This window comes from Centruroides sculpturatus, unplaced genomic scaffold (assembly GCF_000671375.1).
Source record: "Centruroides sculpturatus isolate CEXI.00-Female unplaced genomic scaffold, Cexi_2.0 scaffold717, whole genome shotgun sequence".
Lineage (NCBI taxonomy): Eukaryota > Metazoa > Arthropoda > Arachnida > Scorpiones > Buthidae > Centruroides > Centruroides sculpturatus.
The window spans coordinates 287,971-312,586 of NW_019384973.1; the positions used below are offsets into that span (position 1 = coordinate 287,971).

The following is a 24,616-nucleotide window of genomic DNA, read 5'->3' on the forward strand; positions in this document are numbered from 1 at the left end:
TTTATTTTACAGAAAATTAAATTTAATAATGGTATTTAAAAATTTTGATAGTATATAAATAAATAAAATAGTTACGTTAATAAATGGAATAATTAAATTTAAAATTTTTATTAAGTTTAATTTATTCATAAGTATCAAGAAAAACAATTAATGTATTTACAAAAAGATAGAATTAAAAATAATAATTTTGAGATAATATTAAAAGTATAAAATTTAGCTTATAAGAGGTAATATATCTACATTTAAGGTAGGATATAATAAAACTTATGGTAAGGTTTATTAATATATTTCATCTATAGAGCACAGATCAAATATATTATTTGATTATATAAAATCAACCAACCATCAGCCAAATTAATCGGAGAGAAATTATGCTACAAATATTAATATATAAAACACTTATCAAACATGTATATTACACACAGGTAAATTATATGGACATATACAGGTAATATATCACAGGTAAATTAATTGTCGATGAGTAGGGGAGACCGGGGCAACTTCGGCATACGGGGCAAGTTTGTCAAGCGCTTTTTTTAAAAAACAAATTAAAAGGAGACTTTGGTTATTGGTTAGGCAGTTGAGTTTTATTGGTGGCTTGTTGAGTGTAGTGTTTTTATTGTTCTCCAACAAGCGTAGTTGAATTATCAAGCAAATTTTCATTTTCGTTCAATTCCATATAATATTTTTTTTCCATTTATATTGAATTGGCAGGTTTTGTTATAATTCCATGATAACGAAAGTTACTTTTCCTGTTAGAAGGATGTAACTTCAACTTATTCACGTGGCCAGATCGTGGCTTGGCATTCTGTTCTCAGGGTTGTACTTAATGTTTCGAAATCATGACTAGCGGGGTAAGATCGGCAACATAAAGCCACATTAGAAGCAAAGGATAAAAATCAAACAGATGATAAATGAAAACATGTTTGCATTTGTTATTCATGTATATATGTCTTTGAACTTGCATTTCGTTGTAATAATATTAAATGGGTGTTGGATTTGTATTTCTTTGTTTTAATAGTGAATTCCAACTTATACATTGTTAATAACATAATTTTATATACGTGCCTATCTTGCCCCATTACTGTTGCCCCTATACCAGGGGCAACTTTAATAAAAATAATTAAAATAATTACAACTTTACAAAAAGAGAGAAGTTGCCGAAGTTGCCCCGAGAATTACAACTTTACAAAAAGAGAGAAGTTGCCGAAGTTGCCCCGAGTATAGGGGCAACTTCGGCAATTTCTCTCTTCTTGTAAAGTTGTAATTATTTTAATTATTTTTATTTCGAAACTGATTTTAACTAGTTCTTTAGTAAGAAAACATTCCAATAGACAATATGCAAAGCTTTTTTTCAGTTTACAGCAGTATTTATTACACAAAATTTAAGTAAAGCTTAACATGCCGATCTTGCTCCGGTTTCCCCTGTAGTAACCGTATAAAATGAGTAGAAATGTTGCAAATAATATAATTGGTCTTATGTAATGTACAGTACTTATACCAATTGAAAGATAACTTATTGAAATATAAACTAAATTCTTACTAATCCGGCCATTCTTTACACAGAGGAGTGCTAGATTAGCGAGATTGCCGGACTAATGAGTGTGTAGGACTGAAGCCTGCCTAAAGGCAATGAATTACACAATTCTTTATGAAGCAGTACTGCTTTTCCTATTATGAAATTATGTACTGTATTGTACAGTGATACAGTAATTATAAATTTATTAAATTTAATGTTACATGTTACTATATGCATTTTAATGAACCATGAATACGAGGCGGTACGCCGGATAATTGAAAGGTCGGATTAACAAAAGTATACTGTAACTGACTTAACAAAAAAACGTTTGAACGAATAAAAACATCAAGATAATATTTGGCTACTCTTATTAATTAATTTCTTCTACCACAATTAAGGTAGTTAGCACAACAATAAATCAACCATTTCACTAAAAATCTTCATTCATACGGAATATATTGTATAAAATCAAGTTAACTGTTTTGTTTTCAATGTTCAAATAATGGTCAATTTGAATAAATTTCAATTTTGAAAACGAATTTAGACTATATTCGAATTCTAATCCTGCATTTTTGTATGCTGTATACTTAATTACATAAAAGGATATGGGTTATCCATAAATTACCTAAAGCAGACACGGGTGGGTGGATATACAGGAAATCGTTACGATGTGTTACAACCGGGTGGAGTGTTTACGTAATTCAATGGTAACAGAATGATTCATATTTGTTTCTGTAGTGTTGCACGTCGAATCGTACTGTTTATGCCACTGCTTTGTTCTGTAATTGATAAAATAATGTACCCCGTGCTGTGTGTTATTCCGTAGTACAATTAAGGGATGATTCAGGATATGCGTTACGTAATTTTGGAAGATAGTTATGTGCGACGGCGTTGCAGATCATTACAGAAAGGATGTAAATTTAAAAAAATATAAAAAAAAGCATAGCCCATTCTGTACCTTCACTCTTTTTCACCTTAAACTTATTTAATTTTAAAATTTTAAATGCTAGCAACATTCCTTTAAATTATAATAATTTATTTTAACAGTGGGTTGCTTCTCAACTGTTCAGCATTATTATAAAGCCTCTTTAAACTTAATCACATAGAAAGTCTGTTTCTATCCTCTTCATATCTTAAAATATAATTCTAGTATTATTGAGTGTTTTCTATGAACCTATTTGTTGTTATGCTGTACAAACTTTTATAAACATTTTCAACTTAATTTGCAATTTAGCAACTGTTAAACATATTTCCTTACTTATTTACGCTTTTTATATCTTCCTGTTTACGTTATAATTATGCTGTAATTTATAATTAGTAAACTGTTTTGCATTTATACTTGTAGAGCTTATTTTTTAATTATGCAGTTGCTTAACATAATTATAGATTAAAAATTTATTTAAAACTTTGAGTTAGTTCAGTATCTATATAAACTGGAATGTTTCTTTAATGGAAGAGAATATATAATTATCATCAATTAAATTTATTGTAGAGTTAAGCAGAATCTTATAATTGCAATCAATTCTAACTAACTACATCATCTTATCGAAGCCAATTTATATCTCGTAATCTTCATGATTGTAATTAAATGCACGTTTTTCAATATATAAATTTTATTCTATACCTTACAAGCATATTTGCGAATCGATTTTTATCATAAATTTATTGCAAAATCATAAACAGAATCACTTAATTACGATTAACTATCATCACATCATCTTATCGAACTTTATTTATAACTTGAAATCTTCACGTTGAAATCTTAATTACATTTAGCACACCCCATTGCATATTTTTAAATGTAATTAAGATTTTATCACGAAGGTTTCAAGATATAAATTAAATTCGATAAGATGATTTGATGATGACAGCTGATACATAATTAAATAATTCTGTTTTACGATGTGCAATAAATTTATGAAAACAAATTCGTTTATAAGTATGCATATGAGTTCTTCATATGCATACTTGTAAACGAATTTGTTTTCAATTGTTTGTTTTGAATTTGTTCAATAGTTCAATAAATTAATGGAAACAATTGTTTCTTTTAATTTATTGAACAATTGAACAAATATATGCTCATTGCAAACATATGCAATTTTATTGGAGCAATTTTATTTGAAAACAGTTTTATTGAAAACAATTAATTGCAACAAATTAATGGTTAATAATTGTTTCATTAATTTATTACATAATTCATAGAGCAGAATTACGCAACAACGATAGCGGCGAGAATTTATTTGCTTTAATTTACATCTTGAAATCTTCAAACTTTACTGAACTTCACAATTTTAGATACATCAATTCGATTTTATATCTGGATTTTCTATTTCGATCACAAGCATGCACCTCGCGTGTATGCTTGTGGACACATTTTAGATTTCTGCAATTTTTTTTTATCAACTATGTAAACTATCTAACAGCACTCTAAACCATTTACCATCTTTGCAAACACTCCTTGCATCCATCATCATCGTCATTTTAACCTTTTCTACACTTGCCAACGGAAAGACGTGGATGACAATACAATATTCAATTCGATTTTAGTTTCAAGATAGCTTTCTTTTTTATTTATCTCCAACTTTGGATTTTTCTTTCAGATATAAACTTAGCACGAAACCGATTGAAGATATATAAGTTTCGACGTATCTAGAGAGGTTTACAAGAATTCGGTTACTTTGCTATCTTCGATCGAAACTTGCTCTGTATTTAAAGTATATATTGTGATTTATTTTGGCATACGATTATTTATTTTCTATTCAATGTTTATCAGAAAATTGAGATTGTCACTTGCGATTTAAGTCGACTTTATTGTTTACCAGGATTTCCTTTTGATTATGTCAAAGAGATGTCACGTTACTTCTAGTAGAAGAATAAAGGTAAGTAGGGAATGTATCCAGAGACAAGAATTCTTTGATGTCTTCTAATTGGATCAAAAAGTAGCCTGGGGGTTCTCTTGATGTAAAATCACCTGTACAGTACTGTACCTTACAACAATATACTAGTGTACTGTACGTTTGTTAAGAGCGTATTACCGGGATACGAACCGATGTAAATTGATCAATTAATTTAATTAATTAAATTTTAACTAAAAAGAAAATGCTCGCGTGATTTATTCCCAAGTAAAAATATGCCAGAATATTTAGAATTTCGAATATTTGCGACATTTTAGCAATTATGGCCATATAAACAAAGATAAATTTCTCACTTAATTCTCTTATCTGTTGAGAATTTCATTATCTTTCCTTTAATATTGTTAAATAGCATATGTATCTTCGACGATTCTATCGTTCCATTAAACGTACTCTTCAAATATTTAGTTTATTGACCGATTCGAGTGCGGCATTTAAAACGTTAAGGAGTGATGACACGTCGTTCCACCAATTAGAAGCTTCGTTACATCGCAAATTTGTTATATCAATAGGAAACTGACCGAAATGTTATCGGATTGTAGACAGTTTGTTTATCGTCTTTACGTATTTTTATCAATTCCCAAAAGTCGCAAATGATGAAAGGAGGTTGTTTAAATAAGAAATTATGAGATAAAATACTTTAAAATGAAAAAAATACTCTTAAAAAATAAGAGCTAGTTTCTGATTGGTCAAATTTAAATTTCGTCACATTCACGTAATTTGAATGTAATCCAATTAAATTCAATAACACGATTTGAGTAAATTAAAAATTTATCTAAAAATTAATTACGACTTAAATTAATAATAAAAATAATAATAAAACAGCTTTTAAAATAATAAAATTGCTTAGAAAAACGAAACAGAATATTATTATGTTTCCGTTACTATGACAATTACCATGACGTTTCCGGACCCCAGATAGTTGCTATAGCAACTGTATTCTTATTGGCCAAAGATAACCAATGATACGTTTATTATTACTAATGCAGTTTATATATTGTGTACTGTACTGTACTGTACGTATGTATATTTTGCATGAAGGTGGACAATTTTTTCAATTCAATTTTTATAAATAAAATTTTATGAAATAAAAATAAAAGCTACATAATAAATTATGCTTTTTTCCCTTTTATATACGTAGTTCCAGTTCGATATAAACCAATTAAATACGTTGTTTATCACGCTATCTTGCCAGGAAGCAAGACCTGTTGCTTCACTTTTAGCCATTTCAATCAATAAAAATGACTTATAGATAAGAAGTAAAAATATAAATGTAGAATTTAGACGATATTATATGTAAATAAATCATTATTTACGGGATTTATATGATGTATATTGCATTATAAGCATCATCTGGAACTTAGTTAAGACATAAGTAAAGAGTGGAAAAAATTGTTCAAAGAATTTAAATGAGTTTAATTACAACAACATAGAATATTTTTTACTCCTCTTATCTCTATTAAGTTGTTTTTCTCGTGAGATTTATTCTCTTGATATTTTTCTTTATTGTTAATTTAATTCTATCTTACAATTAACTTTTGTAAATGTTGGCTGTTGAGATAATCTATTTAATGAAGAAAGTCGAGTTTTAAAATGACAATGTCTTCATTTGTTTTATTCGAAGTTTTTAATTAATTGATTGTTATTTAAACACCTATATATAAACATACTTTCAAATAAATATATGCATATTTAAAATTCTTCCTCTGAATTATAAATACTCCATTCCATATGAATTTATGAGAGTTATTCACTGTATTGCAATATGCATAAGTTATGCACTATGTATCCTTTACTACTACATTTAAATTCTTTGAACACTTAGAAACTAAATATCTAATCATTATACACATAGATAAGTTTATATCTAGTCTAGAAGCGCATATATAAGTAAGCTTATAGCATCTTAAGCACATAGACATACTCAATTAACAATGAATATTCAACGTAAGCTGTGATTAAGTCTATTCTCTAGCTCTGAACAGAAATGTATTCTCATATTTGTAACTTAGCTAATTTATATAAAACATATATATGCTGATATTTAGCACCGTGCATCAGTCAAACGTTAATTACTTATATAATTTAATGTCTTGTACTAGGTAACAATATGCTATTTCTATTCTGTATTGTTTACAGTTAGTGTTCTGGATTTCTTGAATGTATGATGTATTGAACTATAGATTTAATAAGAAAACTTCTCTATATTTCATAATACACTATAGGTTTCTTATATTACTTTACACTGCATCCATTATTCAGTATAGGAACTAAATAATGTACTACATTTATAGTGCATATAACTTTGTACTAAGCTAAATTAAATGTAAAATTGCTAAAATGCCAGCTTATAATTGAGTCTATTTTATTTATTCATTGCTTTATCATTATCAAAATTTTAATATATTTTATAGACGTTGCTAAGCTATCTCCAAACGAAATTTTATAAAAGTTGTTGCATTATTTACGTATGCAAGGGAATGGAAACAAAATCAGTCTATAAGTTCACAAAATAAACACCATTTAATTCTTATTATCTCTCATACACGTGCTATTATATGAATTAAACATTTTCTAATAAATATTTCTTGTTAATTGGTTATAATTCTTAAAAATTAATAAAGTTTCATTTATTTTTCAAGAGTTTGAAGTGTTTTAATCCTAAAATATTGTTTCTTAATGAATAATTCAAATATACTCTTTGTATTTGGTTACATGTTTGGTCTTTGTTATCAAACGAACCAGAATGAAACACAAGCTATTTAAGATAAAAGATAGAAAAGCAATTGATGCTATTGAAGCCTTTGAAACACGTCATTATAAACTAATCCAATTAGCGCTAGACAAAATTGGTGTTGTACCTATTGCGAAACATTATAACGCTAACAATTCGCCTGGTTTGTATAGAAAAAACAAATAAAAAAATATATTATTTTTTCTTGCAATTTGCACAGATTTCAATATGCCGAAACCAACAAAATTGATTTTGCAAAGGGTAATTTTTGAAATTCTTGTAAGATACGATGCATTTTTTTTTTATCTTTAAATTATTCTCACGCTTTTCTGCACGCACTTATTAGTCCTTAAAATAAATATTTACTTTTACTTATTCGTGCAGATCGTTAATAAAGAAAATTATTCAGCAATTTTCTAGTGTACAATTGATCAATTTGTGTTGTATTCTTGCATCGATACTCATTTAAAAAGGTGGGAGTTGGGATTACGTGATGAAACTGTAAACATTAAACATTAACATTCTGCACTAAAATCGGGTCGATGCCACTCAACGTTTCTATCATATCAAAAAAATGCATTTTATTTACAGAATTAAATGTTTATTTATTTATTATCATGTACTGTACGTCCCTTCTAATCTACATTTTATTTATTTCGGCAGTGTGCAAGAACATTTTTGTTTTGTTTTCTCGCCTGTTTTTTAATCTCTAACACGCGTAGAGTTATGGATTTATGCATCAAGAACACTTCTTAAGGACGATTATTTCCAGCTTTTGCCATTTTCAATGGAACATTTCATACTCCATGAAGCAACAGGTATTCGGAAAGGATGGGTGAAAATCCGACTTTGGTTACTATAGCAACCGCGTGACGTCATAACATCACCAGATGTTGCATGGAGATGGAAGATAATAAATTTATTTGTTACTTTTTTACATCTTAATGATTCGTTAAGGAGTTATGACGTCGTAAATATTGTCTTCTTGAGCTTAATTGTTACATTTAAGTCATAATGATAGTTTTATTCAATAAATAAATTTTCATAAAAAGACGGATGATGCTATTAAAAAACAGTTCTTTTTTAATGTTCAACTTTTAATGCATTCTGTAGGAATTTCCAATTAATGAAGTTTTAAGTCAGAAAATAATTATGCAAGTATCAAAATTGGAGGAGCAACTCCAGAAATCGAGAAGAAGGGGGAAAAATGTATTTTTTGATCGAAATTCCCAAAATTTAATCCGAATTTCGATATATAAGATTAAACAGCAGTTGAGTTGCTTAATCCAATTTAATCCTAGATTAATTAAAGATTCTTGGATGGAGCGATAATATCCCAAATTAATTTTTATCGAAGAAAATGGCGGAATTCTTTAGCAAACAGCACAAAAATTTTTTTTGATAGATCGTCATAAATAAGTCAGCAAGTCTGTTAATTAAGTAATTACGTAATAAATGACGTCGGTTTTTTTATATTAAAAATTCTTAATTTCTAACCCTTTTCACAGCTTCTATAGTATTTTATAACATTAAAAATACATCTTTTCCCTTTGTTTATATGGCAGCCTTTGTCACATCCAATTATTGCGTACTCCATTATGTATTCTTATATTTTGTCTCTTTGATAAGACCAAAAATATTTCATATTTTTGTTAAAACAAAAAATAAATAAAAGTGCAGCTAGAAAGAACAACGCTATTTTAGATAATATAGATTTATCACCTCGTTTTACCTTCCGTTACTTCGACATACGAAACTTCTAGCATTATTCATTTTTGCAATTTTACTTTATTTTCTCATGTTCTACACGCCAAGCTACACTTTGTGTATTAATATTTCTTTTTATTTTTATATACATTATATTTTCTTCGAATTTTTTCGCATAATTTACTCGATTTTTTGTCATCAAACATTTTGTATAATTGCTTTAAAATTACATTAACATAATTAATTAATTAAATGAGGACTTCTGTTGACTTTGTGACATCACTTTAATTATTATTATTATTATTTTATCTATAAGGGCCGAATAGTTTTTTAAATGACGTATCGTGATCGTCTTAACTTTTTAATACAGTTTTTATATATAAATGATAAAGTTAAATGAGTAAACTAATTGCTACTTCAGTAAAGTTGGTTTTTCTACGTCTACTTTGCTGCAAGGTAATCTAATTAAGTTTATAACTGCAAAATTTNTCTAACGATACTTAAAATCTTTTTATCTAGCATTATAGATAACATCTATCATTATTTTTCGTTAGACTTTTATCGAGTATTTTAAGATATTTTATTGAGATAAATAGATATAAAGATAAATTTATTGTGGGAGGATGCTTATTATGCTTGTGTCCATCTAATTATAGTGATTAGCTTCGATCTGGAAATATTCGTATAGTTTAAAAAATGTAGATTTTTTAAAATTTTAAAATTAATATTATGAAAAATAAAGAAAGTTTGTATTATGAAAAAAATACAAAATCTTTTTTGTTTAAATTTTTACGACTTATAAAATTTTTAGTGAATATCTTCAATATTTTCCTAATATGTAACGCTTGATTTTTTTTCTTGAAATTAAAAAAAAAATAGAATTTTTCTGTTAAAAATGACTCCTTTTAACGCTAATAATCTGCATACTAAAAACTAATTGCGAATATTTAATTACAGCTAATAATCTCGATTTAGCATTCTTCATCCTGGTAAAGCGTCAATGGATACTTGTGTACGGATTTATCAGTAGTTATGAATTACTAAATGTACGGATTTTGTATTACGAATGACAGTACCATCAAATTACGCGATTTTCAAAATTAAAAACTCAAATTCACAAGTGTAGATGTTATTATTACTGATATATATAATTCTTATTGTTTGATGCCATACTCGATTTAGCGCCAATTCGAAGTTAACAAACGGTAGTACTAAATAGAAGTTTCGAGGTAAAATATATTTTCGGTCGCAATCACAATATAAAAACAAACACATAATTTTTCCAGTAATATTAATTATTTGTTTATTATAATTAATAAAAGATCATGCGATTACGCTATTCATAAGCAATCTTGTAATTCCTATCACAAAAATAACGTAATTTAGTAATTTTTGTCGTGTTAAATAAAAACCACGTGATTTTTTTAATTATTAACAGAAAATCACATGATTTTACGTGTGCAAACAAGCGATTTTGTATAATAATAACCAGGTGACTTCATATAATTAATATTCATTTTGCGATAAGAATTACGTATTGAATAATTTACAACTAGAGATAAATACATTTGATCTTCTGAAACTAATATAGCAAAACCTGTCCAAAACGGAACCTGGAATAACACGGAAACCTACTTAAACGGAAAAATTCTACGAAATGGAACAATTTTTTTTATTAAAAATAAAAAAAACTGCTCAAAGTGAAGACCTGCAAACCAGAAAAATATTTAGTACCGTGCAATTCCGTTTTACGTAGGTTTTATTTAACACTAGAATTTCTTTAAGAAAAAACTAATAATAATAAATATGGATGAACTAGACTCAAATATTTAATTATTAGCGATAAACAAATTTTAATTATTTTATATTAAAAAATTACTAACATTATAAAATTCCGTTTAAAAATTTACGTAATAATGCATTATTATCCAAGTATCCATATTTATTTTTAATAAAATAATGCATTATTATAATATTAAACAACAAAATTAAAAACTTTTATGACGTAATAATGCTTTAGGAAAAAGTCGCGTGATTTTTTGCGCAACAACGAGAAAATAATCACCTGTAAAATGACGCAATAATGCGTTTTCAACCACGTCACTTTTAAATTATCATTACGTCATTATTGTCGTACAAAATTCACGTGAATTTTACACAAAAAATAGTGACGCAATAAAAAAGTTTTTAAATGCCGTAATGTGTGTTTCGTAATAAATATTACGTGACTTCGAACAACAGGTGTGACGTAATAAAAATTTTAATAAAATGATTTAATGACACGTTTTTACATTAAATTATTCAACATTTTTACAGTAATAAAACAACAACGCGTCATTTTTAACAATAAAATGACGCAATCTCATGATAACATTCGCTTGCAGAAAATAAATTTAAATACATTAGCTAGCATTTTAATAGTAAGATTTTCAGCATAGAATAACCCCTTTAACAGAAAACCTTTTAGTCAGAAAAATAATAACAATAATAATAACCAAGTCTAGAAAAAATAACGAAAATACATGAAGCATAAACAAAAAATGGAACTTGCTAACATTTACATTAGAAGACACCATTTTAATCATTTTCTTCACTTTAATGGTCTACTTGCCTCTTTTGAAAGCTTTCACATAAAATTTCTACTTAATTCTTCAATAATAATAATAAACAGGGGGAAAAATATGTAAGAAATTAAATTTATGATAAAAGTAAATTCGTGATGTATGTCAGAATATTTTTCTTTTAAATAAATTTTCAGAAGTATCATATGTAACCTAAAAGCAATACTTATAAAGTAAAATAATAATGGCTGTATAAGTTAAACAACAAATAAAAAAATAGAATAATAAATTCCGTCTTATATAAAAGAAAATAATAATAATAAAATCAATTTGAAAATGTTTATATTACTTAACAGGATCTTACAATATTTTTTGGAGATAAAAATACGATAAATTAACGAATTAATGAAATTTTTAGGTTAGGTTACGGTATACTTAAAGTTAGGTTCTTTTACAGATTACGTGAATTCGTATTGCTGATTGGTTGAAGGCGTGAANTTGCTATAACAGTTTAATTATTCCTCATTCAGGAGTATAAATGAGGAATTATTTCGTGAATGAGGACTAATTATGTTTATCAATGAGAAATAATAACAAATTATGAGTAATTCATGCTCCTAAATGAATAAAAATACCGCGTATGAAGAATAATTCATGCCATCATCAGGAATAATAACAGGATATATTCAGAATAATTAAGAAGTTAATACAAATAATTCAATCTAGAGCATTTTCTTTTAAATTGGAACCCAATCACAATGTTATTTTTTTATTTTTTATTTTTCTAAACATCGATTGACGCTTCCTCTAGAGATTTCCCTCTATTAAAGGGGAGGCAAGTTTAGAGGAGAACAGATAAATGTCTTTATAATGTGTCAACTCCTCTCAATACGACCTGAGGCATTTCCATTGTCGCTTCCACTCTGTCAAGATTTAGATAATTATAGAATATCTTTTTTTTATTATTATTATTTTATCTATAAGGGCCGAATAGTTTTTTAAATGACGTATCGTGATCGTCTTAACTTTTTAATACAGTTTTTATATATAAATGATAAAGTTAAATGAGTAAACTAATTGCTACTTCAGTAAAGTTGGTTTTTCTACGTCTACTTTGCTGCAAGGTAATCTAATTAAGTTTATAACTGCAAAATTTTTTAATACAGTTTTAAAGTTTTAAATAAAAAATCTTACAAAGTCAATATTAATATGTTTATAGAATAAAAAATGATACATTTTCTCTTTATAGAAATATCATTTCATCTCTTCTCTACTAAAACAGTAAAGAGGAGAAGGAAGAGGATGTGGAAAAAATAGTACCAACGAATTACGATTTATAACTGTGGATCTGAAAATTATAAATTCGCTAGGGAAATTAATCGATAAGACATTATTTTAACTACGTAATTAAGTTTAAAAGACGAAGAGATAAGAGTAACAAAACTAAATTATCTCGGAACAATGTAAGCATTCTTGATATTAAGAATTTAATTGTATTTTGTTAAAAAGTTTCATTTTTTTAATAGGTTTTAAGCATCTCCCGAATATTATTAAATTAAATCAAGAATATTCTTATGTATTTTAACAGTTACAACAAGAAACTTGTATAATCAGTTACTTTACTCAGAATCATTTTTCATCAAATGCTTTGAAAAAAAGTCATGAAAACTATGCTTTGAAATCTGCCTTAAGTAGTTTAATATCCATAATCGAATACATGGTTATTATAATAATTAAAATAAAATATTTTCTAAATATTATTACTAAAATATAAAAGTTGCGCTTGAAGGTTTTAAGGGATGAAATATCTAATTGCTGCGGAACAGTATTTAATTTAATTATAGTTTAAAAATTTATTATTAAATGCTTTACTGAAAAGGTATGCAACGAGCTACTATTTTGTTTTTCAATCATTTCTTATAATTTAATGAAATTTTAAATTAATTTGAGCAATATATAAAATAAGATATAGGCCTATATTCATGTAAACAAAAAAGCATTTGTCGAAAAGTAGGATTAAAATTTTGCGGTAGATTTTCGACGATGACAAAAGACAGAAAAACACACTTATAAAAAAAAGAATAAATAATAATAAAAACTATAATTCAGAAAATATAATCCTCGGTACGGAATTTTGGTAAGTCATAGAACAAATCCCAGAGGTAACCGGAGATAAAATAAGTTCTGATCGATTTTATATCAGAACGGTTTGCTATAAAAAGTGTTTAAGACACTACAAATGGATTAATATATGTAAGAAAAAAGAATAAAGAAAGTTTTACAAAGTAATCACATTTTTAGGGATTTTTTAGGAAAAAATAGGGAAAAAATCTGACAAAAACAATCCAAAAATGGTCTCATTAGTTGAAAAGTCAAACTGAACCCAGAAAGCATCTGCTGCTATAAACGAAGAACGTTCATTAAGGCAAGTTGGTCTTTAATAAGAGAACAAATCAAGAAAAATAAAATAAATTTCATATCGAAAATTTTTTAAAAAGATTTTAACTTGCTAAAAATATTTAAAATATTAAAACAATTTCGAATTTCTCTCCGTTTTCTTTTCAGATAATTGTGTGAATTAATGTTTGAAAGCTTTAAAAAAATCTTTTCATCGTAAAAGAACGTTATGGTAACGAGTAAATCTGTCTGTTTGTCAGATATTCAAACTGAAAAATTCTACATATCTGTATAAAAATATGTATATATGCGTAATTTATATAATTACAAGTTAAGATTTTAAATTTATTTTGATTTAAAAATATACGTAAAGTAAAATTAAATGGTTTATTTTTCTTCACCTTTTTAAAGAAGGAAATTGAATTTTTCAGAAATATTTATTCTATCGTAAAATTCTTTCTTGAGGAATGAATATTTTTAAAAAAAGTATTTTCCCTCCTAACTTATTCCTTATAAATATAATTGAATTTGGTTAGTGAATACATTTTTTTTATTTTAATATTATCTGTATTAAAAAATCCGTATCGAATTAAATTATTATATAGGCTATAATAAAATAAAAATATTGTAATTTGAGAAGAATTAGATTTATTTATAATTTCATTTCTTATTGTTTAATACATTATTTTTATATAGAATTTATTTTAAAAAATAATGTTTACAAATGGCAACAATCATTAAGACTTTCACAAAGGAACAAAGAAAATATTTCCACCCAAGATACAAACCCCCTATCTCCCCTCTACCTTGAATTATAATCTTTAAAATTTTATGGTATTAATGGCCCCTACATAGAAATATTCCTGCAAAATTTGAAAATTTTTAGTTCATGGGGTCGAAAGATATGAAGCAAAATAATAATTGTAGAGTGTTTCGAATGAATGAAATTCCGAAAAATATTGCTATAACAGTTTAATTATTCCTCATTCAGGAGTATAAATGAGGAATTATTTCGTGAATGAGGACTAATTATGTTTATCAATGAGAAATAATAACAAATTATGAGTAATTCATGCTCCTAAATGAATAAAAATACCGCGTATGAAGAATAATTCATGCCATCATCAGGAATAATAACAGGATATATTCAGAATAATTAAGAAGTTAATTATATAAATTTACAATAAAAATAACAGAACAAAAAAGGATACAAAAATAATGAGTTTAATGAGGAATAATAGCAAGAATATTCGATATAAATAATTATATAAAGTCATTAGATATGAATAACGTCAGAAAATACTGATTATTGTTGAAAAATAATGAAATAAATCAACGTAAATTAGGAATAATAGCAGAAAAAATTGAACATAAATAACGAGTTAATTATGTAATATTATGGGAATGAATAAAGCACAAGGTAATGTATAGGCTCAAGAACACAAGAAATAATAAATAAAAAAATAATAGACAAAAACAATAAAAATCAATCAAGAACAATGACATAAAACAATGAGAATAATAGCTCAGCCTATTGAGCAAAAGTAAGAAACTAAAACAGATAAGGAAACAATAGCTGTAAACGTCTCGTCGAGATAGTGTATACCTACATTGTGACGTCAATTCGACGCCATTTTTTTACCTTTGTAAATTATAAAAGTGAAAGTGTGACGTCGTACTGACGTAAAAGTATACACTCTCTCAACAAAACGAGAAGATTTAAGGAGCGTAAGGTAAAAGCTTTTGTACGAAACATTAAGCATAAATAAGGAATAAAAGAAAGAGAAGGAAAAGAAAAGACATAAATAAGGAACAATGATACGAAACAATGAATGCTCTTGATATATATTTAGTTAAGAAACCTTAAACAAAAATAGGACATGAAAGGAAATGAGAAACGACATAAAATAAGAGGGGAAAAAAGATAAAAACAACAGAGAAAAGCGTTTTACAAAAGGAATACAATTGAACAATAACTGTCTTTCCTCAATTGTATTTAGTTTACGTATATTTTTATACAATGCATCACAATATAATTCTTTCAAATGGCATAAGAACAATAAAAAAAGTCAAGTTTTGCATGTTTTAGAACAATAAAATTTACTTATAAAGGCGAATATATGTAAAACTCTTCCATTTTTATGGAGAAAATTTTTGAAAATTTTAAGTTATACAAAGAAGAAACCATCGTATAAAGGAGGATTCTTACGTAAACATTCTGACGTAAAAAATAATTTTATATCAGAACGGTTTGCTATAAAAAGTGTTTAAGACACTACAAATGGATTAATATATGTAAGAAAAAAAAATAAAGAAAGTTTTACAAAGTAATCACATTTTTAGGGATTTTTTTAGGAAAAAATAGGGAAAAAATCTGACAAAAACAATCCAAAAATGGTCTCATTAGTTGAAAAGTCAAACTGAACCCAGAAAGCATCTGCTGCTATAAACGAAGAACGTTCATTAAGGCAAGTTGGTCTTTAATAAGAGAACAAATCAAGAAAAATAAAATAAATTTCATATCGAAAATTTTTTAAAAAGATTTTAACTTGCTAAAAATATTTAAAATATTAAAACAATTTCGAATTTCTCTCCGTTTTCTTTTCAGATAATTGTGTGAATTAATGTTTGAAAGCTTTAAAAAAATCTTTTCATCGTAAAAGAACGTTATGGTAACGAGTAAATCTGTCTGTTTGTCAGCTATTCAAACTGAAAAATTCTACATATCTGTATAAAAATATGTATATATGCGTAATTTATATAATTACAAGTTAAGATTTTAAATTTATTTTGATTTAAAAATATACGTAAAGTAAAATTAAATGGTTTATTTTTCTTCACCTTTTTAAAGAAGGAAATTGAATTTTTCAGAAATATTTATTCTATCGTAAAATTCTTTCTTGAGGAATGAATATTTTTAAAAAAAGTATTTTCCCTCCTAACTTATTCCTTATAAATATAATTGAATTTGGTTAGTGAATACATTTTTTTTATTTTAATATTNCAAGAGTCATTAACCTTCAAATTGGGGTCAATTTGTGTAAACGGACCGAATATTTATTCCGGTTTAGCAAGTTTCTGTTTTGAACAGGTTTCTTTTAACACAGAAAATCGCCACATTGAAAAGAATTTTTCCCGCTTAGGAAGGTTTCCGTTTTATTAAGGTTCCGTTTTGAAGAGGTTTTACTGTATTATCGTTAAAAAAGTAAAAAAAAAATTATAAGAAAATATCCTCAAAGTGGAGCTATTTTATTACAGAAAAATGTAGAGGGGGAAAAAATCTTTCAAGTCATCTTTAAAAATTAATATGTCACTATTAAATTAAAGAGAAGTTTCATAATCTAATATTAATCAAGCGTGTGTTATATAATCTACATCTGCATCATTTTAATTTTTTATTTTAGTATGAAATTTAAAAAGTGACACGTCATATTTTAAAATAATATTTCTTGTGTTTTCGTGTGTTATCAGCACGATTCATATTCTTGCTTTCTTAATATACCACTATATAATTTTATATAAATTATATATTTTTTACGATAAAAATGTATGATTCTAGTAAATTAAACTGTCTTTTATGATTGGGCTGCAATTTTCAAATTATTAATCTATACATTCTTATCGTCTGTCCGTCTGTCTATTGTTTGTTCTTCGTTAATTTCGAGAACGGTGTTAGATAGATGACCGGTATTACTCCATTGCTAACAGAAGTATGATATACAGGAACATGTCACCAATAAAATTTAGATCATATATGGAAACTTTAAGGGTTGGAAACCTCGATTAACTGTGTATGCACTTCAAGTACGGACAAGAAGTCACGTGATTCTTTTTAAAATAAAAGATAATTAAAAATTGCAGCTCGGATTGTGACGTTGCCACAATAAATAATTGCTCGTTTACAATAATTTTAGAGTTTAATATATTAAAATATTACGATGCATTTCACATGCATCGTAGGAAGGGAAAAATTCAACAGTCTTTCTGCGTTGAAAATACTCGAATTATATTATACATCGCAGCCCAAAATTATGTTAACTGATAATTGAAGCTGGTTTTTGAATTGGTGCTTGTTCCCTAACGGTTTTAATCGTATATCTCGGTTAACTGACTTTTGCGCCATCCTCTGTAATATAAAAATTATTAAATTTATTGGAAGGAATAGTTATATTAGTATATATTGTCTGATTTCTATATTATATTGGATATTATATAATATATATAATATATCCAAGTAATTTGCGTGTAGAGAATATGATGCAAGATTGTACTGTACAGTATAGTACGCTTGTATGAAGTATATACACCAGAAAATTCAAAAAATTTATATAAATTATTTAAAATATTATAATTATTGTATTATTTCTTGTTTCCACGTATAGATTTTTCGTTGTTTCTTCTCAAACTCGAGAAACTTCTTGAGTAAATTGTGCGCATCTTAAGCATTAGCACAGAATTAATGCAAAAGAAATTCGAAGAGAGCATTAAATATTATCTAATCAAACATTTTTTCAATAAACATGACGAAGCTTATCGTCTTTTCAGAATAAAAAGCGTAAATAGAATTTTCTAAAACCCCTCCAAATCCGATTTATGAGACGATAAATGAGTCTGCCCTTAAAGCTTCTCTGTCGATCATTCGAAACTGACAGAGAAGAGACCATTAAGGGGCAAACGTGACAAAATTTTATCGCGTCGTCCCTACGTCGCTAAAACAACAAATTTTCAAAGAATTCTAAAAATATGCTTTAATTATTTGATATTTACAAGTTATAACCTTAATTATAAGCTAATACATTATCAAATCTGACGAGTATCATGTTGATCCTCGTGCACTGTAATGCTGGAAGATAATGATCTTATCTCATTTCTTCCTTGACAAACACTTCACAACATCATCTTCGATAATAACAACTGAAGAAATCTCAATAAAAAAGTTTTCAAGATATTAGCTTGTTTCATGATGACTCTTCTTTCTGCAAAACTATTAAAAAAAAGTGCTTCAGCATCCTTCGTCATAAGTGATAAGTTCATCGTTCGATTTATATGTTGTTCTATGGAGCCACTCCATACAATATTAAGAAAAAATGGATCCATTCACATAAAAATTATCAAGAGTTATTAAGTTAAATACGACATGAAGCAAGTGAAATTATTTCTACATTCTGATAAGAAATGTTTATTTTTATTATAGAAATTAATTATAATCGATTCTGCAAAGATTAAACTATTATTTTAAATTTAATTAACTTTCTTAATACCCAAAACTAACAAATTGATTAATTAAAATTATTTTTGTAACTTAATTATTTTTCATTCTTGATCAATACATATATACACATTAATTAAGAATTTATCACTCAAGTTAAATGATATTAGTAAACAAGTGTAAGGTTGTGGTTTTACATTTAATTTCAACTATTTTTTTTAGAGTTAAATAAAGATATTTATGGAAAAAATACATTTTTTAATCGTTTTATACAGAAATCCTTACTAAATGAGTGATGGAAAATATTGTATTTACATGATAAGCTAAGTAATCCACATGATAACATCACCTACGTTAGAGAAGATGAATCTAGATTAAGTGATGCTAGATAAGATAATGTAAACCTAATCAATGGGACTTATCTGAGATAGATTAAGAGGTTTCCTTGCAGAAATCCATTATCACGAGCCTATAAATGATTATTTCTCGGCAGCAAGTTTAACTTAAACTTTATACATTAAAGTCTCCGGAAGTTTAAGTTTATAAAGGTAAAAAGCTAAAATTTTATAGTTTTTTGCTTTTAATTTAGTTTCTAAATGAGTAATTAAAGCATTGAACATTTATTTATAGAATTTTATGGTTTAAAATTATTAAAAATCCGAATTTATTTTTGCCTATTTTAAGTTTGTCTTATAAGAATAATACTTTTAAATTAAAGCAAAATTAAAGCAAAATTTTAGTTATTTAACAATATTTGATAAATTTTAACTTAAAAATGGCGTATTATTAATAAAATTTGACTAATTTTCGATATTTTTACGTGACGTAATAAGGATAAATGGAATAAAAAGTAATTTGTTGCAGTCCCTAAATGACAAAAAATAATTTAATAATAATATGAATATTCTGTTTTTCATATTAGGAAAAACTCAGCCTTGAAAATAGATTAATAAACATCTCGCATGCTTATAAATTTATTTTAATGCAAATTTATCATTTGTTTGTCAACGTTGCATAGAGAAATTACAGTAACAATGCATATTAATCATAAAACCAAATGAAATATTCCTAATAAATCAACATATTGCAATATAGCATGTAGAATATGTAAACAATTACCAAACTTATCCTATAATTCAGTTAAACGTAAACACGTAACATACTCTGCTTAACATTAAATCTTAGGGAAAAAAATGCTGAAAAGAATTAATGTCTGAATAAATTTACATAAAAATTAAAATAAATATCAATGTTACTGAATTGTCATCTATACAGAAAATTTATCAAAATCTTTCAAGAATGATCGGATAAAGGAAAAATTCCCAGTAGAATCTTCATACCCCTGTAAATCCCACTTTTCCTACTAGCTTAACATACGATCTGAATTTAATGTGATTAATAATAGCAATAATTGCATAATTTAAAGATAAAATATTAAAATAAAAAATGTTTATAAGAAATATGTAAATTTAAATTTAGTAATATTTAGAAAATTTTAGTTTATTAAAATTTAGTAATTGAAGTTTGCAAACTGGAAAATTAGTCGATCTTTAAAGGGATTAAAGGAAAGACGAAATTTATCCTTTCGATAAATAGAATTAAAATTAAGATTAATTTTACAAATTTTCGTTAACGTAAATAGGATTTAATGATATTTATCAAATAGTTATTATTATTATTATTTTTAATTTAAATTATTATTCTCGAATTGCTGTTCAAAGTCTTCTTAAAATTAAAGTATAGATCCAGTTTCTTACTTAATTATAAATCAACTAAATTTTAATTAATTTTTATCATCAATTTAATTTATTTTGGATTATTTTTAGCATATGTTTTCAATGTATATATTGAAATATATATACATATAATGATATATATATATATATATATTGAAAAAATATGTCAATCAACTATAGATATAAAAAAAATATATACTTACGACTCATCTTGATACAACTTATTACATGGTAAAGTTTGTAAATAATCATTGCTTCTAGTGACTGTATTTATACTTAAATTGAACAGAGGTGCGGTATTCAATGCCAATTTTGTTGCTCACTGTTTTCTGTGTTTTAATATTNCACAAAAATAACGTAATTTAGTAATTTTTGTCGTGTTAAATAAAAACCACGTGATTTTTTTAATTATTAACAGAAAATCACATGATTTTACGTGTGCAAACAAGCGATTTTGTATAATAATAACCAGGTGACTTCATATAATTAATATTCATTTTGCGATAAGAATTACGTATTGAATAATTTACAACTAGAGATAAATACATTTGATCTTCTGAAACTAATATAGCAAAACCTGTCCAAAACGGAACCTGGAATAACACGGAAACCTACTTAAACGGAAAAATTCTACGAAATGGAACAATTTTTTTTATTAAAAATAAAAAAAACTGCTCAAAGTGAAGACCTGCAAACCAGAAAAATATTTAGTACCGTGCAATTCCGTTTTACGTAGGTTTTATTTAACACTAGAATTTCTTTAAGAAAAAACTAATAATAATAAATATGGATGAACTAGACTCAAATATTTAATTATTAGCGATAAACAAATTTTAATTATTTTATATTAAAAAATTACTAACATTATAAAATTCCGTTTAAAAATTTACGTAATAATGCATTATTATCCAAGTATCCATATTTATTTTTAATAAAATATTTACTAAACCTTAATTAAAATTAAGAACTTAAATGAAGAAAAAAATGTATTAGGGATGTTATGCAGCACTCTACTCTTTTTTATTAAGAGATTTTATAAGGGTAAAATCCGAATAAAACGCTGTAACCTGTCTAAAACGGACAGAAATTTTCCGCTTTTACAGGTTTCTGTTATATTCAGGGTCGTGATTTTATTAATGTTGAGAAAAATCTTACAATTTATCAACCTGCTTAGTATAAGTGCCAAATAATTCCTTTTACTCAGGTTATGTTACGAAAATGATAAGCAAAAAGTCTTTGTTTCCGCTTTAGACAGGTTTCAGTTTCGTACAGGGTCGGGTTTAAGCAGTATTGAAGTAGATAAAAATATAATGGTTAATTCGAGGAAAAAATCACGTGATAATTATGATTTCAGGAAAAATATAATTTAAAATATAATAAATTTCAGCTTAATAATAATTTTAATAATAAATTATAATTAAAAAAAGCGATAACATGCAAAACATCTCAAATTTGAAGCGTGGAAACGTGATAAAAATAGGAAAAAAATCTTAGTTAATATAAAAGAAAATTACAATAAAAAATTAAAAATTAAGTAAATAAAATAAGATTCAATTTTTAAAGAAACTTAATAATTTTTAAAATTAATTATTAAATGATTTTTACTAAAATAAATACACCAGCATCTAATAATCCTCAGGAAAAACCTAAAGTTTGTTTGATGTTCATCATTGGAATCAATATATTTTTAATGTCATTCAGGATGCCCGGGAGGAAACGATTCCAATGATTTGATATGATTTTCTATCCCTGGCTAGAGGCTGATGATCATCTGTATCTCGAGCGAAAACACATTTTGTAAGGTTTATGTTACCCTGAACATCGAATACAATACCGTAAACATTAGTCATTTAATAATAATCCGGTTATATTTGTTGCCATATGTTTCATTATATGATTAAAACAAATGACATAAATGACAAGTTCCAAAAATAGCATTTTCAATTAAACATTTGTTAACGCTTTCGCAGCTTGAACTAGTTAATTGTACAGGAGAGGTATACGTAAATATCTACACATACACTCTTGAAAAGATCGTTTTTATCGGGTCCAAAACCCTGTTTAGAGCCAAAATTCTGCAAAATATCGCGCCTAAGCAGGCCAAGATTTAATCAAATTTTAAATTATTTAAATTATGAGGTCGAATGATTTCAAAAATGCTCTTTAATCTGGGCTGAAAGCGTGTGTGTATGTGTATGTGTTTATATGATCGATCAACCTGTAAACGATGTTAGCGGATGCTGAATCCTGCAAAGAAGTTTAAAGTGCTTCCATTGATACGCTAGAAAACAGTTTTAAGCTTCTTTTCTGGATAGAGAGATGCAATCCTATCTGCGACTATACCCAACATAAAAACAAGCAGTTTATACAAATAAGTTAAGGATTTAACATCAAAGAACCCAGTTATCTGCTAAATGAAAGAACATAGATGATGATGATGATGATGACGATAAAGAAACGCTTAAACTTGATATTTCACACGTGCTTTCACTTCTATGTAGCCTTAACCAACTACAACTTGGATGCTGATGCTCAATAAAAATTAATTGTGATTCATTAGTAAAGAGTACACGCTTCTACTGATTGTGGAACCATGTAACGCAATCTTGACAGCATCCATATTTAATAATCTCTCCATCATCTTCTGGATTGTGTGGTGCTCATAACTAAGTTTTTCGTTGCTAGTATACGATAAAGGACCGGATAAATTGAAGAAAACTTCATAAGTAATGGATAATGATGCTGTACTCATACAGCTTCTTTGATCAATCAATATCTTGAAAGCCCGCATGAACTATTACTATTTACTCATCTAATCCAAATTAAAAATCTAAAAAAGAAGTGTCTTGATGCGAAGATTGGGTTTATCTTTCTATTTTTCTACATAAAAGTGCAAAATTAATAAATCTGACAGGATGAGAGTCCTTATGGTTTACCTTTTCTAACATCAAATCTAATATAAATTTTACAATCAACGCCGTTCTATAAGCTGTCCAAAAGTCAGTTAACCGTTTTTATTTTATGTGTTCCAACATACTGTACTATACACGTAAACATGAATCAGAGTTCAGAAATACGTTTTAGTCCCTTACGAAATTATTGAAAATATAAATTAATTATATGAATAAGACAGCAATTTATTCTTTACAACAGTTAACTGAATTTTGAATCACACTGTTTATGTATCATTGTGTAATTTTACAGTATTATATAACACTAAACAGTGCTAAAAATGAGTGAATAACACCATTACAACACTTTATTTATCATCAGAAAGATAGAAAATGTTGCCATTTATTTTATTCTACTGTAGGTCTATCAATAGCAATCTTTCAATATGGTAAAGGTAGGGCCTAATTTGCATATAAGCTAAACAAGCTGCAGCTTAGGGCCTCGCGTTATGAGTCTACAGCACATTTTTACATATATCATTATTTGATAGAAAGAAAGGTTTTTTAAATATTATAGTTTAAGGCCACAACAGGTCCAAGTCCAGCCCAGGTTATTAAAGAATATTTTTATTATAAATTTACAATTATTTTATTATATTCATATGTTTTAAATATGTAAAACTTACGATTTTGGATAAAAATTTTGAATTTCTGTAGGAAACATAGAAAATAATAGAAAATAACTTATTTTACATCTTATTATAAACATGAAAAGTTAGTATTTATAGACCCTTGAGTGTTCAAAATGTAAATTTTTACAGAATTTACATAATTTTGCTTCGAAATTCAACATTAAATCATTAAATTCTTATTTAAAAACATAATAATTTTTATATAAACATCATTTATCAGTTTTAAAATCCATAAAAGACTAAAAAAATTTTATACAT

At 26.5% G+C, this 24,616-nt stretch overlaps 1 protein-coding gene across 1 annotated transcript in view; it reads right to left on the minus strand.

Annotated features, from left to right (window-relative positions):
* The window catches only part of LOC111632644 (ras-specific guanine nucleotide-releasing factor 2-like), a 147,154-nt gene that overhangs the window by 118,966 nt on the left and 3,572 nt on the right, over positions 1-24,616 (minus strand). The gene's annotated exons all lie outside the window — the stretch shown is intronic.